The 16,258-nt window shown below is 35.1% G+C and overlaps 1 pseudogene; it reads right to left on the bottom strand.

The window, feature by feature from the left end:
• Nucleotides 1–10,596: 10,596 nt before the first annotated feature.
• On the bottom strand, nucleotides 10,597–15,760 carry LOC117992566 (mediator of DNA damage checkpoint protein 1-like; annotated as a pseudogene).
• Nucleotides 15,761–16,258: the final 498 nt, after the last annotated feature.

Here is a 16,258-nt window from a genome sequence, read left to right as displayed (position 1 = left end):
ACCACGATTACATATCATTGTAACTTAGCTGTATTTAGTATAAAATATTAGGTATATAGGTTTTATCGAAGCCCGTAGCGAATAAAATAAAATCTATTTTCCTAAGTTCATTTAAATGGTAAACAAATTGCTAATAACTTCGGAATAATACTATGGCCACACCTGCGCGTCATGATGATGCAATTGCTTGACGAACGGGTCCGCGGTAAGAACATCTTAAGCGTCTTGCATAGCGTGTCGCTTAAGTGTTTCTGCGTAAAGTAACACAAAAAGAAGTAAGTACATACAATCAGCGGCCTTATCGCTTTGAAGCGATCTCTACCAATTCGAAAAGCACTTTGTTTACAATTTAACTCAGCTAAGAAAATTTGTTTATTTAAATAGTTTTATCAAAACCCGTAGTGAATAATGTAAGTACAATTATTTTAATATGATCGGTATTGTAGTGTTTATGAAACAATTTTTAGATCTCTTTAGTAGATAAATATTATGTTCAAGGCATATTGACGTAGAGTAGAAACACATTGGGGCCGATTCTCTAGTACATAATCTCTAAACTAAACTAAATTAACAGGTCTAAATCTAGTGCTTTCCTTTTCCGCAAGCAACATTATGAAAGGGATAGCAATAGATTTAGACGTGATATTTTAGTTTAGTTTAGAGATTGTGTACAAAGGAATTAGCCACAATGACGCGTCTCGTTTTTAATGTTCCAAAGTAAACTGAACTGTATCTCTAGCATCCGTATTTCTTTACACGTAGGTATAATTTGAATACTTACCTGCCTTCAAACCAAAAGTTGATTCAAGTATCTTCCAAGCCAGCGCGGTCTCACCTAATTAAAAGAATAAAATATAAATAAAAGAAACTCAAAAAAAAAAAACTCAAAAAAGAATATTTCTACAAAACAATCACTTACTTATGTTTGTATTGTAACTTGATTTTTTCCATAGATGCTTTACAAGAGTCGATCCAAGTTCTATGGACAAAATAGTGCCTGTTTCAATTTCTATTAATTTCTTTCATTGATACTAGACCTTTTATCAACTACGAATTTCCCTTTGTACATTGCGTACCTAATTAAGAGAAACTACAGCATACATAGGAGCATTATAGATAAGACGCGTTACTGCGCTTGGCCTCTGCTGCAGCAATATGTCTTGAACCTAGCTCTAAATTTCATATAAATATTAAATACATATCAAGCATCGAAGGTGCTGCAATCAACGCGTACATATCAAAATTATGTGATTATATACTTAAATGTTAGAATCTAGATAATATATCTAATGTAAAATAGTTTCTACCCACCTACTTATAGTTATAATTAATATATTATAGTCATAAGTCAAATGATTGTAATGAAGAAACTACTGTATTGAAGGTACCTATTGCAATTTGCCTCTTAGGCAATGATATATTATGTACAATGCCTTTTAAGTACCTACCATATTATATACCTAAAGCTGAATGAATACCTTTTACATTTTACATTTATAATTATTGTTTTTCTTTAATCTCATTCGGAATAGGCCAAGAGCCATGAGATATACCTTCATTACCTACCTACCTTCGATTGCGTAAAAATTATTGAATACCTTCCTATATATTTTTATATAAGTGCCTAGGTACATATTGCTCTTAATATTTTTGATCATTATGGTTTTTTTAACATAGAGATTCGCTATGCGGTCAGTTTGTATACCTATAAGTAGAATGCGCGACAATATTACGTTACAACTTTTTTCATTATCGTTGACGTTGTGTACCTACGTATGATATATTTTTAACAAATATACGTAAAGTAAAGTACCAAATATATTTTAAACAAATAAAAAAAAAAATTACATAAACAAAACAAAAAATTTCAGGTTTTCGAATATAATATAAGCGCTATATCGATCAAAACAGTTTTTTACCTTCAACACTAAAATTAATTATTATGGACAGTGTCATAGGTACGATACACCGAATACAACTGTGTGGATGAAGCATTGAAGTAGGAATTTATGTAAGGTGCTTAGCCACCTTCGTACTATGCTACGAAGGTGGCTACGGCCGGGCTACGTGAATCTTTGTCTTTGAATACAAAATAATATAACATGCATGTACCTAAAGACACCAAAAATTATGTAAGTCCTCCGTAAGGTCCTCCGTAGCTCAAAGAGTTCTCTGTTCTTCCTGATTTACTTATATTTCGGGAATAAACTAGAGGATCCTGATTATGAATAAGTAAACTTCTCGGCGTTCTACTTTAAAATACCGTTAGCGATGAATTTAAATACTATATGTATTACATTTTAGAAAACCTGTCGAATAGTGTTAAAATAATTACATTTATCATGTTTCATTTCTTTCTATATCTATTTATTTTTAACAAATACCTGATGAGATAGATATTAGATAGATATTTAGCGTGTCTATGGATTTTATCAATATTTAAGTTTGTTTTAAAATACCTACCCTCATTTGGGTTTCATCACGAAGTAGGATTTAGGATTACTGAGATTGATTTAGTGTCTCTTTATCCATGGATTTTTTTCAATGGTTATGTTCGTTTTAAAAATTTAAATAGCCTTTCGTGTATTAGGTCGCGTATGCAATAATATATGGGTAAATCAAAGAGTTATTACTTCCTACGTCCATGGGGTAAATACTAGGAATATTTTACTTGCGTCAGATCTTTATATACCCATAAAATATTATATTCTAGTATTAAGAATAATAATGTCTATATTATTACGAATCTTTAAAACTCTATTAGTTAATGTGTTTTAAGCTAAGTATACCTAAAATTATGGCTTATCTGTTCTTCGGAGAGAAATCAATAAATGAATCATCTTGAATTCGGCTTTTATTGCAATCCTTTTTCCTATAGGTACGTGCCTACAATCTATTCAAGTACAATACGCGGCAGAAAGTAATGTACTTCGACTTTTAGAAGGAGACAGCAAAGTAGAGCATTGTCTATGTCGTTGAGACCGACGAAACTTCATATAGGTGACAGAGATAACGCTCTACAAAGCCGAAATGTCATTCTAATGGCCGATGTACATTACTTAGATGTAATCAATATCTTTGGATATAATATAAACTTAAGTTTTCCTTGCTGCGCGGGTCTTCTTCGACGGGACGGGAGAGTTCTCAATAATTTTCTCAAAGGTGTCTGAAGTCTGCCAATCCGCACTTGACCAACGTGGTAGACTATGGCCAAACCCCTTCTCACTCTGAGAGGAGACCCGTGCTCTGTAGTGAGCCGACGATGGGTTGATCATGGTGATGAAGTTAGGTACTTACGCTTACACGAGCAATTGAAATTCCTCAATTCCAAGCAATTTAGTCAATTAACTATGACGTCACGGCCATCATCATCATCATGATCAACTTATCACCGGCTCATTACAGAGCAGGAGCACGGATCTCCTCTCAGAGTGAAAAGGGTTTAAGCGGTGGAATGCAGTAAGGGTGCAATTCACTGCAATACCGAATATTTATTCTATTTTATTTTATTTTATTAATTCACAGAAAATTTCAGCAATGTTATGGAAAATAATTGCTCCAGATTGGTCTATACCTACGACGTGTTGCCGAGCAACAATTGTTTAAAAATTGCCCATGTAAGCGCACCATTAAAAAACTAAATCCGAACTTCCGAACTCGCGCCATTATGCGCCATCTATTTTCCTTTAACAGACAATTGGAAGAACTTAGTATATTATAAAGATTTCTAAACAAGTTTACGAAATAGTACCGCCGTTTCAAGTAAGATGGAGATGGAGACATTCAGGAAAACTGAATCCACATAGTTTTCAGTCTTTATAGTTCAAACTAAAAAGTTAAATATCAAAAACTGTGTGGGTTGGACCCTTCCCTATTCACGATGTTTAATTTGCATGTCGATTTTGCAAAGGTAAAATCTAAATATATAAAAGGAAAAGGTGACTGACTGACTGAATGACTGACTGACTGACTGACTGACTGATCTATCAACGCACAGCTCAAACTACTGGACGGATCGGGCTGAAATTTGGCATGCAGATAGCTTTTATGACGTAGGCATCCGCTAAGAAAGGATTTTTGAAAATTCGACCCCTAAGGGGGTGAAATAGGGGTTTGAAATTTGTGTAGTCCACGCGGACGAAGTCGCGAGCATAAGCTAGTGTATAATAATTTATTTCTATTTCATAAATTAATTATTATAGATGCCTACTTAGACCTCGAGGAAAAATAGACCTGAAAGCAGCATAAAGTCAATATTTTTGTGCTCTGTTTAAATAGTAGACTGTCAATCAATCAGCCTATTTGCGTCCACTGCTGGACATAGACCTTCCCAAGAGCACGCCACCACACACGATCCTCCGCCTTCCTCATCCACCCACTAGTACAAATAGTAGACTGTACAAGGATATAAAACAAGCCATTTTACGACCGAGTTATGCACTCTGCTTTTCACTTCGGTTGCGAGAAAACGAAACAATAATATTATTATGATAATAAGTAGCTATAGTACGCGACAGATCGAGATAGCAATCAGGGTGGTGACGCCCCGCTCAAGTGCGGGGCCTCCCCCCGCCTCATACTTCATATAAAAAGTGAAATCGAACAGTACCCGTAGTATAAGATTTTACGTCACACCAAACGTTGCTAGAATTCGAGAGTCGAAACACTTCTGCGTTATAGTAAACTGGATCTTAAGTGCCTTTGTCTACACATCTACAGCCAGCGCTCCGGAATTTTAATATCGCAAGCGGAAACCTTGCGAAATTAAAATCAGTGGCATTGAATTTTTGACTTCAATTCAAGGCTCTTTAGGTCCATTTTCTTTGATGTTATTGTGTTTCGATTCTCGAATTCTAGCAACGTTTGGTGAGACGTAAAATCTTATACTACGAGTACAGGTAGGTACCTAATGTAATAATGCAATAAAATGACTGAGGTTGTAAGGTCTCAGGTAGGGAGACCTATTTAGTACCCCATTAGTGAATTTTAATGGAAAGTTACTGGCACTATAGAAATTAAAGCCTGACCAGAAATTACAAAACTTGCTCCGGGGGCGCCACTATAGTATATTGTCTATGGTCACTAAGTATATCTCAGAAGTATATGGACTTCGTTGGACTTGTATAAATTAGTTCCAAAGGTTTTCCGCAATATGGCGAGAGGTTTTATTTTTCTGGTCAGGCTTTACATAATATTATAGTCCGTACAAAATGACTTCTCACGCGCCATTTTAACTCTATGGGTCAACTGTCATGTCAAAAATGCGGTTCACCTCAATGAGTAATCACCTTCAAAATAAGGACTAAATTTGTATTCACAAAAAAAGAGCTGAAGTTTCTTAAGACAGTTCCCTTGTACCTCCTATGGTTTTAGTTTCCCCACGCAGTCCCAGTTAAAAAAACACACTGTACCTATATTATACATCTAACTAGTCTAACGATTTCACAAAGGTACCCTCGTACTTCAAAATTAAGTTAGGGTTAGGTAATAAATAAATTAAACCAAAATTGTATTATGACAAATTATGGTTATATTTCAAAATTATACTTAACATAAGTAATATTTACACAAACTATTCTTAATAAAATACAGTGTGACAAGGATCTTTTGGCGCGTGGCCATAATCGAAACTAACGCCGCTATCTTGTTAAGTGTCACGCTGATCTGAAATTCACTGTTCTTTTTAATATTAGAGCACGTATTAGAGCTATTTCATATACGTAATATCACGATATATCCTGATAATAGATACAGCATACATGTGTGCATCTTATAGCTATAATTAGCACTAGGTAAATATAGTATTTGAGCAGGTAAATATATTATGATAACTTGCAAGTCCATGGGCTATCTATGGTAATGTATCTATGGTATTTATTATTATTCTTTTTCGATGTGGAAACAGAGACGGCTTTCCCAATTTCTTATTCAGTTAAAATTAGATAAAAATTACTAGATTTTCAACATTGACATTTTCAATATATTCCCTGAAATTGAGGAAATTTTATTTGCTGGCACCCTTTGTTCTACAACTACGCCCCCCTGTCAATGTCATTCAAGTGCCAAAAAATCCTTGTCGTTTACAAATCAGACATACCTACTTTTTGTAACAATCAAATTATTTACATAAGACTAAAAATTCTGTTCTAAAAACCGAATCAATGAACAAAAAATTAACGGCCGAACACAGAATACCTACATAATTATTTTATTTAAGACGGCCCCGAACGTGAAGTGACCTGCCATTTTTAGGGCTCTGTATCTCAAAAGGAACCCTTAAGAATCACTACAAAAAAACCGAAATCTGAATTTATGGATAGGTATTTACATTACATCACAAAAAATATTGCTCACAACCAAATAATATGTTTACTAAATCACATCATAGATGGCGCTGTCCACCATTACCATGCAGTGTTGTACAGCTGTTGCAGTTGGAGCGATAATTTTTTACTATACTGGTTTGAGATATTTTGTACGATGGTACGGAACCCTTCGTGTGCGAGTCTCCGATGTACAAAATGTAAAATCAGACACACTCTCAAAAAGTTTCTGTCTTCAGCCGTTGTTTTTAGAAAACTTAATAATACTTAAGTAAGAGAGAGAGCGCGCACTGCGGTGCGGCGCGTTGCGGTGCGTTTTAAAATCCATAAATTTGAATTTAAATCATTAAAATCCGGTGCGGAATTAATTCCGGAATGCGCGCGCTTCTATGTAGTTCACAGATTTTGCGGGGGAAAACGTACGGAAATTTACCGTAGTGCGCGCTAGCTCCAAAAACTCGAAGATTCTTTTTTAAATTTTAAAACTTATTTTTAAAATATAATGTGTCAGATACTACCTAAGTAGATTATACCTACAAAAACTATAAATTAGTCCGAATAACCACTTTTCTACTATTTTTATGAAATGCTTTATTTTATCAAGACAGGGTTAAAATACCCCCCATCCAAAAACTTTGTCCTAGCTAGCCCATTTAAGCAATAACACGTTAAATGCACTAATTAAAATATGGTTTCATTCAATACATTGCAGCATAAAGAATTATTTGAAGAATTATTTAAAGTTTACTTTTAAAAAACAATATTCGAGATACCTATTATATAACAAAAATCAAAAGTTTTAACAAAAATTAATCAACACTTTGGAAACCTATGGAGGCTGTTTTCCCTATTTATAGGGAAAATATTTTGTACGGCAACACTTTGTCTATGGTACGCCACGCCCGACATTGTGAAATAAAAAAATTGTGTAGCCGCAGATTTACATATTCGGCTTCGCATCCGGCTCGTCACTCGCCTTTAATGTTATTGACCGACCGCGACAGCGCAACACTTGCACATAATCTCTCCACTTCGTCTCATTACAAAGCGGAGCGATTATGACGTGCAAGTGCCCCCGTTCACAAGGCGTTCTCATTTGCACTTCGTCTTTTTGCAGAATAAATTTTACCGAATACGTAGTGGCGCATACATTAAAGCACCATCTCCACGGACGAGAATCGCGCGCGGCAGTCTCGCCGTATGACAAAACTCAATACAAACTCAATGGGCCAATCTCCACAGGGCGATAGTTTGTATTGAATTATGTCACACGACGAGAACATCCGCGATTCTCTCGACCGTGAAGGGTGCCTGTGTTCAGAATCATTTGCACGTTGTTTATACTGCAAAAAACGAACACATTTACAAAGCATTTGCACTGCACGTTTTTTTGCAGAGTATAAATCTTACCGAATAAATAGCGGCGCACAAATTGAGTTCAGAATCAATCACATTGTTTTTACTGTAAAAACGTACACATTCACAAGGCAATTGCACTGCACGTTTTTTTGCAGAGTAAATCTAACCGAATACGTAGTAACGCATACATTGAGTACATACAGAATCATTCACATGTTTGTACCTACTGCAAAAAACGGGCAGTTTTAACCGTGTCAACGGTTCTGTGCTAAGAATATTACCGAATACGTAGTGGTGAATACATTAAATATGCATCACTACGTATTCGGTAAGATTCTTGGAAAAACGTGCAGTGTTAACACCATGTGAACAGGGTCTGACTGCGTAGTAGGGGAGCCCAAGATGCTAAATAGGGATTTACTCGAGCGTCGTGGGGACCTGTTGGATTGTGAAGATTAGGTGCTAAAAAGAAAAAAGGTTATATGATGTAACCCCTTTCACTGATAGGGAGAGCGCGTACAGGTTTTCAAAAATGTAAAAAAAAAATCACTAAGAAATACTCAAGCGCTTTAGATATTAATAGTAGTATATATAATGCGCCTCATGTGTTTTTTTATCGCAAAAATATTTATTTGCCGGTTTGCATGGTGGGGGTGGTCGTACGAAGGTGTAGAAGGGGGCGCTCCATCTTAGGCTGCATTATCACTTCCCACCAGTTCTAATTGCAGCCAAGCGCGAGTCTATGAATTTAAAAAAAAAAAGAAAATAAACCCAAAAATATTTATCGAGCGCGTCACATATTGAGAAGGATGTTAGGTGAATCCCTCAAGTAGCTCCTATTGAAAAAACTGACGATTTGGACGCAACCAAAAGTCATGGCCGATGTTTGAAACTTTGTGACTCTCCCATTTCCTTAGGTCACGCTCAAATTGTCAGATCAGTGAAATGCACACTTTTCTGCATGTAATTAACTTACCTTGTCTTCATCTGACGCGTTCGAGTAAATCCCAAAATCCCCTCTTGGACTCCCCTACCATGAGTGCAAGAATATCTGAACAGATGTACCTACAGAATTACGTCATGATTCGCCGCTCTTGTCAATCAATCAATAAAATTACAACGCTTCCATGGGGAACTAAATATAAAATATTTTTCGGAAACTAAGGTTTGCACTCTAACCTTCCTTACAAACGCTGCTTACAAATAAAAATCCTACCGTCACATAACAAAGATTTTCGCACAACTTTAATGCATACAGTATGTAACAAAACTATTACCTATTCTAGTAACACACAACTTTATGACATGTAATTATTATAAAGTAATACTATAAAAAACAAAACATACAAACACTCAAATACAAAATTCTCTGTGAGAAAATCTATGTCTCAGATTCCATTGGAATGACAAATAATAAAAATATCTCTGAAAAATTATACACGCTGAAATTTTAATGGTTGTTTTCCCGAAGCGGAACGATTGTCTTGGTATTACAATCAATTTATAAATATAAAAAATTATTAGAGTCAAAAATGTCAAATTTACAATCGAGAAAAACAAAAATCGAATGATACCTCGAACTAATAGTAGTGCCGCGTGCGTGCAGGCTAGTTTATGCCGTATCACTACGCGCGAGAGTTTATTTTGCTCTAAACTTTTTCACTTTATTGGCAGCGCGGTTCGAGTGGATGTACCTACCTACTATCACAGTTTAACGAAATACTACCAGTTGTTCGACGCCTTTGAACATAGAGTAAAGTAATACACTGGAAATAGAGAGCCTTCTCATAAGATTTTAATGTCACCCAAATTCCTAATGCAAACCTAGCACCATCTATTAGTTGGTCACCTACAACTGTAACTGTATACATACCTATAGGTATCTACATACATATATACCTACTATACCTATAAATAAATAGGTGGTACCTACTACGTGCATTATATAGGTAAAACAAAACCACAATAGACCTTTGACTTTACAGTGTTTTATTGAGTTTCAAAACAAGTATTAATTTAACAATAATACTTAATTTATTAGTGAATTGAAAACAATAAAACACTGAAAAGTCAAAGATTGTGATTTACTTTTTATTTTTATTATGTCTCACAGATCACTAAATGTTAATTTCACGAGAAGACGAAGAAGAAACCACTCGACTCGACGTACTAGTAACGGAATTTACCTTTCGCCAAAACAGAAAAAACAAAACACCATGCCGATTCAAAACACAAATGGCAGCCATTTGCAATCTCTGACCATAGAGTAAAGTAAATCAAGCAATAATTTAGTTCAGTTGACCAACTAATAGACGGCGCTAATAAAAACTACAATAGGTGATAATAAGCGACTTTCCGGCCCCTGCCTTTGAAGCCGAGCGATGCCGCCGCTCGTGTAGGTATACGTGTTCCTACGCAAATATGCAAGGGTTGTCACAAAATTGGGACTAAAATCGCGGTGAAATTTTAGGCCCTTGTTCTGTTTAGAATTCGTATAGCATCCGTAGACAGAACAGTAATGCACCATTTTATGATAGAACTTACTAAACGACACTAAAAATATTTAAAACCACGCTCACGTAAACCCTCGTCCATCAATCACGCACACTACGCGAATCTGCGTGCAGCGGGCCGCGCCGGCCGCGCTCCGCAATCCACCCCACCGTTGCTCTGTACACATTCGTAATTGGACTGTTCGTAATTGGACTGTATATTTTAAGGCTGTGCTACCATTCACGTTACGTCTAGTGAGTTACTATAGTTTCTCACACTTTCGAGTTGATGTTTTTTTTTTTATTATTTCAAAACAAAAACATTTTTACTTTTTAAGTTTAATTCAAAATTTCGATAGTACTACTGAGGGCAAATCGTTCTGCCGCGGGAAGACAACCACTAAAACTTCACCCTGTATATGTTATTATAACCAAAACTAAGTTTTTTACAATTTATGTTCACAAAACTGTAATTTTTCAAATATTAGAAACAGACTCAACCTAAATAAACAAGAACTGGAAATTATGCTAAGTACTAGGTATTTCAATTAAATAATAACCGGATCTACCTTAAATTATTAAAAACATCGTTACATATCAATGAAGTTCTTGTATTTATTACCAGTAAAAATATTATATGATAATTGATATACCTCTATTAGTTATAAAAAGAATGTTAAAGGTACTTACCAACAAAAAAATTTAAAAAAAAACTCAATAAAATCAGGAACAGATAACAGCGACAACAGAAACAGAAAGTTTCATCAATAATTCTTGAAAACAATTACGAGCAAACAAAATGAGGACGACACAAGCTGATAGGACGACGGCCAACGCAACAAATAACAATGCCATGTCTAAGCTAATTAATTAATACATCGCCAACCTGAAGTAGAGTTGAAGGTCGCTGGTCGGTCGTGGACGTTAAAGACGAATTATTGTATGTTAAAAAGAAACCAAGAGGCCTACCACCGTAATTGGACAGTTCAGTGAGTGGATCGCAATCACTTCTGATTGTTTGACACTCTCTCACTATTGGCTAGAATGTGCAGTTGCAGCAAGAATACCACGATCACAGCCAACGATAACCATAAATTATTGCTACTGCAGCATTATCATTGGATGATCATAACTTTAGTGTTAAGAGAGAATTTTGTAAAACCGCTGACAGACTACGGCCCGATCCGGTAGACTTCTGCAAGACATATAAACACACGCACAATTCGCGCACCGTGCGCAAACGCTTGAAACTATTTAAAACATCATCACTTTAAAAAAATACATATAATTATAAATGTTAAATTCATTTTCTACTGCGTTTCTTAGTTTTTTCTGTTCTCTTTTGGTCTTCTGCGTCCATTTTTTCATAATGTGACTGTATGTGTGCCAACAATTTTTTCTCTCTACTAAACTTTTCATTACACATATTACACGTGTATTTGGTGTCTTTATCCTCAGCTTGTTTCGTGACATTCGTGGAGGTAGATATTTGGGATTCTTGTATGATATTATCAGTCGGCAGTACATAAGAAGGCTGCAATAGAGGATCAACATTTATGAATGTAAAAAATCCGGGATCAGCCGGCGGTGGGGCGGCATCTTCTATGGTGACTGAGAATGGCTGCTTTTGTGGTTCACTAGTCTTAGCTAAATTTCGTGACTTGCGCGACCGTTTTTTTTGGTACCTCCTCCTCTATCGGCGGTGGAGGTTGCGGTTTCGTGGAAATGAGTAATTTACTAGGATTTCCAGTTTGTACTACCGTGTACGATTGTTTCTTCATAGCAGGTGTAGGAAATGCTAAGGGAGGTTCGGGCACCAAAGGCGTCCTTGAACCGGCACCCGATACCGATTTGATTAACCCTACAGGATAAGGCCTACTGGCTGAAGGGTCTGTTTGTTTTGGAAGATTGTTAGCTATGTGTAATGAATTTTCTATTGGTCTTACAGTTGAATTATGCATTCTAGAATCAGTAGTATTAGTCGAAGAAAAAGGTACAGTGTTTACAGGCGGATCTACAGGTTTAGCGACAGTTTCGACAGTTTTATCTTCGACTAAAGTAAAGGTGTTATTAGGTCCAGGCATAAGTTTGTATCGGCTATTGAGACTAGGTATGGTTGGAAATTGCACAGATGCTTGGCTAGCTGAGGTTATAGTTGCTGTAATATTAGGCACAATTGGTATAGGATTTGACGGCGTCGTCGCTGCCATCTGTTGATTGGCATTACCTTTTACAGAAGATTCGCTCGCTACTGGAGTTACATTAGTGTCAGTACGTCTCACTTTACTAGCAGGACCGATTTTTGGTTTAACTGGTTTTTTCACTGTTAAAGGCATGGCATCATCGTCATCATCATCCAAAGTTATAGGTTCACTTACAGTTACAGGTTGTTTAATTTCTACAGTTTTAGCCTTATCATCTGAAACTCCTGGCTTGCTAACTTCTTTATTCACATTCATGGTTATGTATTTCACAGTCTGTGGTAATTTCGGTGGTTCAGGTGGAACATCGCTTTTGGGTGCTAGAATTTTCATCGCACCTTGTTTAGCACAAGCATGGGACATGACAACCTCCTTTTTCAAGAAATTTCTATTACACAATTTACATTGGAATAGCACACCCACACCATTCACTTTGATCATACTAACACTTTCCATTATATCAAATGGTTTAGGTTCTGGTTCTGATTTTGGTGGTTCCTGACGTTGGGGCGCCGCTTCCAATGAAATGTTATTTGTTTGCAATGACTGCTTAATCTTTAAGCCTATATCTTTAGGTATACGTTCTACTATTGTTTTTAAATCAGGTTTAATTTTTTTGGTTGGCTTTGATATTTCCTTGGTATCAACAGATTTTGTGGGTTTGTTTTCGTTGACTTCAACCTTTTTTTCATTACTTAATCTTGTGATTCTTTTCACTGGAGGTTCATCTTCGTCCACATCATTATTTCTTGCTTTTTTTAATGAAATTATAGGTTCGTCATCGTTTGGAGTAAAAACTTCATTTTTTTTACTTTTAATATTAATCTCTTCTTTTTTTTCTTCTTTTTCTTCTTCTGCTTTTTCTTCTTCTTTCTTCTTTATATCTATTTTCTTGGTTGCCTTTTTTGCTATGGGTGCTTTCTCTTCTATCAGTGGCAGAGGATTCAAAGGAATGTCTTTTATGCCTTCCATAGCCCTTTTAATAACTGCATCACAGATATCGTCATTGGATATGTTAGACTGATTAAGTTTTTCCTCCCACAGTTCTCTATGCTTAGTCTTAGCACCAGTTTTTCTATTACCCATAGCTTGACGAAGATTTTCTTGTGTCTTAACACATTTTTGTATAAATTCATAAAGTTCTTCGACTTTTGCTGAACATCGAAAGCAAATTTTATGGGGCAGATCATCATTCTCAGCAATCTGTAAAAATTAAAGAGTATTATCCTTAGGCTAACGGGCAGTGAATTTAGGATAGTGTTGATTGATAGTAAGATGAATGAATAGTTCATATAGTTGTTTAAAATCTAATAGACAAGCAAAAAATTGCCTTAACTATAAAAGTATTTTTATATTTAATAAACATTTATAAACCCAAATCAATTTATGACTATATATCTAGTTTAAAATGTAATTAACTAATACTAATAAATATCGATAAATAATAACACAAAAATAAATAATATAATATACTATAAGTATGATAATGTTTTTTATTAATAAAGATCTAATTTGAATAATTATCTGAATTTATCTAAATATATAAAAGAAAATCTAAATATATAAAAGAAAAGGTGACTGACTGACTGACTGATCTATCAACGCACAGCTTAAACTATTGGACGGATCGGGCTGAAATTTGGCATGCAGATAGCTATTATGACGTAGGCATCAAATTCCATAATTAAGTAATTTTTTCAATCGTCTAATAATTTTATCTCAGAAATGAATTTGATATTTTGAGTTTTATACAAGAAATCTGTCAAAACATCTTTATTCATCAGTTAAAGTTCATCTGGCGATCGTAGAATCAGCCCTTAATATAACAATAGTAATACCTACTTAGGTTCGCAATTATAATAATTCGCATTTACCCCAATGCACCCTGCAATGGGGTAAATGCAACAAATCAAAAATAGCAAATGGCCAATAATCTACAATAAAAAAGGTATAAATATAAAATACTACGCTAAACTCACTCCCTTTTGTTATCTAAGTAACATTAGATAACAAATTAAGGTTATACAAACTTTTTACCAATTTAACCTAAGTATTAATATTTGATATATTTATATTTTCTAAAATATTAAAGTTTTAATGAGCATAAACTTGACTAATGTACCCCTTTCAAACCCAAATGTAATGATGTGCTAGTAGAAGGTACAATAATGGTGCAATGGGTGGAGTTTGAACCGTCAACCTTTTGTTGAAATCAATCTGTGACCATTGCGTTGAGGCTCTTAAATTGAAATGGTATTGCATTAGCTTCAAGTAGGCATTTCTCTTGCTTGCAAATCCTTTTCATAAATCCAGTTGATATACTACTAAGTACTACAACCTACGTACTTACTTATACTTAGGTAAGTACATCGAAATAAATTAATTTTACTCAAAGCTTAATTTTTAAGTTTTTTGCAGCGATTAGTAATAAATGTAAATAGATAACTAGATAGATAGCTAACGACAATAATACTTTTACTATGTTAAATGTAGCCTTTAACATTACTGACCTACTTGTTACATAGTGGTTGAGTAAAATACAACAAATATTATCTTTTCACAGCATTAATAGCTGTAACACCATTTTTAACTAACACAGCTATTACAGTTTCCCTAGCTTATAAGTTCCTTTATACATTTGAAGAACAAATTATTATTAAAAATTAAATAAACTTAAAAATTCTCTCATTCTGGTCTGGCATCAGTAATTTTACTTGCTTTTCTTCGGAAGAAGACAAAGCAAGTTAAACTATGCAGTGTTCATTAGTAAGGGAAGTGTACTATAATAATTATTACAATACACTTTTATACTAGCAAGGGTCCATGCCTCATAAAATTAAAAATTAAGTTTATACCTACTTAACATACTGTAATTTTTCGTTTACTGTAGTTTTTCATAAGAAAAACTAAACGAAAAATTAATTGATATAAGTAGTGTTCAGAGCGAGGCTAAATTCGGGGAAAAGCTTATCGAGGTTGGCAACACTAAAGCGACTACAACGCCTGCAGCTGTTTTACATTTTATAATATAAATTGATCACTGTTTTTAACATTTTACTCACCCCAAAAGGCATGACAATCTCTATTTTTTTAGCAGTCACCTTGTCTGCATCAAAAATATTCAAGAACGGTCCATCTTTTGCCTCGCAAAGTCTACAAACTTTGAGAAGAACTGGTAAATTTGTAAAACTTCTAGCGGCGATTAAGGCCTCTGTATTTATCGTGTCAGGTAAAGACGCCGGCTTAGCTGGCGCCTTTTTCTCGTTAGTTTTCTTCGTGTTCTTCTTTTTAGCCATTATTTAAAATAACTTTAGTATAATGTATTGGAGAAAATCACACAAACCCGCGATGTGTCTACACTCTACAACAACGACAAAACTGCCATTTTGATCATAGACTATAGAGTGCTGTCAACTGTTATGTTACCATCACAGAGCTACCATAATGTGCTCAGAACAAAGTGATAATGTAAGTAGAAAATAGTCCGTCCATTCATCATGAAAGTCAAGGTTGTGCTTGTGCTCTCGTCGTGCTGATAGTCCTTGTTCTGAGTGCTGAATAATCTACGCCATAGAGAAAAGCTAATACCATGTTTAACCGACTTGAAAAAAGGAGGAGGTACTCAATTCGTCGGAATCTTTTTGTAACTTTATGTATTCTAATTTCATGTCAAAAATACGATTTTAGTCCTCATTAAAAGGTGAACCGTACTTTAGCAATATATTATGACAGCTGACCCATAGAGTTAAAATGGCGCGTAAGGAGTCATTTTTTACGGACTATTATTAACCAAAGAGTATATAATCACTACGTTTTAGAAGGGCCGCTCGCACTCGCCTCGCCACTTTGATCTTGCTCGAAAATATAGGTACCGACATGAACG

This window comes from Maniola hyperantus, chromosome 21 (assembly GCF_902806685.2).
Source record: "Maniola hyperantus chromosome 21, iAphHyp1.2, whole genome shotgun sequence".
Classification (NCBI taxonomy): domain Eukaryota; kingdom Metazoa; phylum Arthropoda; class Insecta; order Lepidoptera; family Nymphalidae; genus Maniola; species Maniola hyperantus.
Note: the sequence above shows the minus strand (reverse complement) of the source record. Positions and strands in the feature narration are given on the sequence as shown.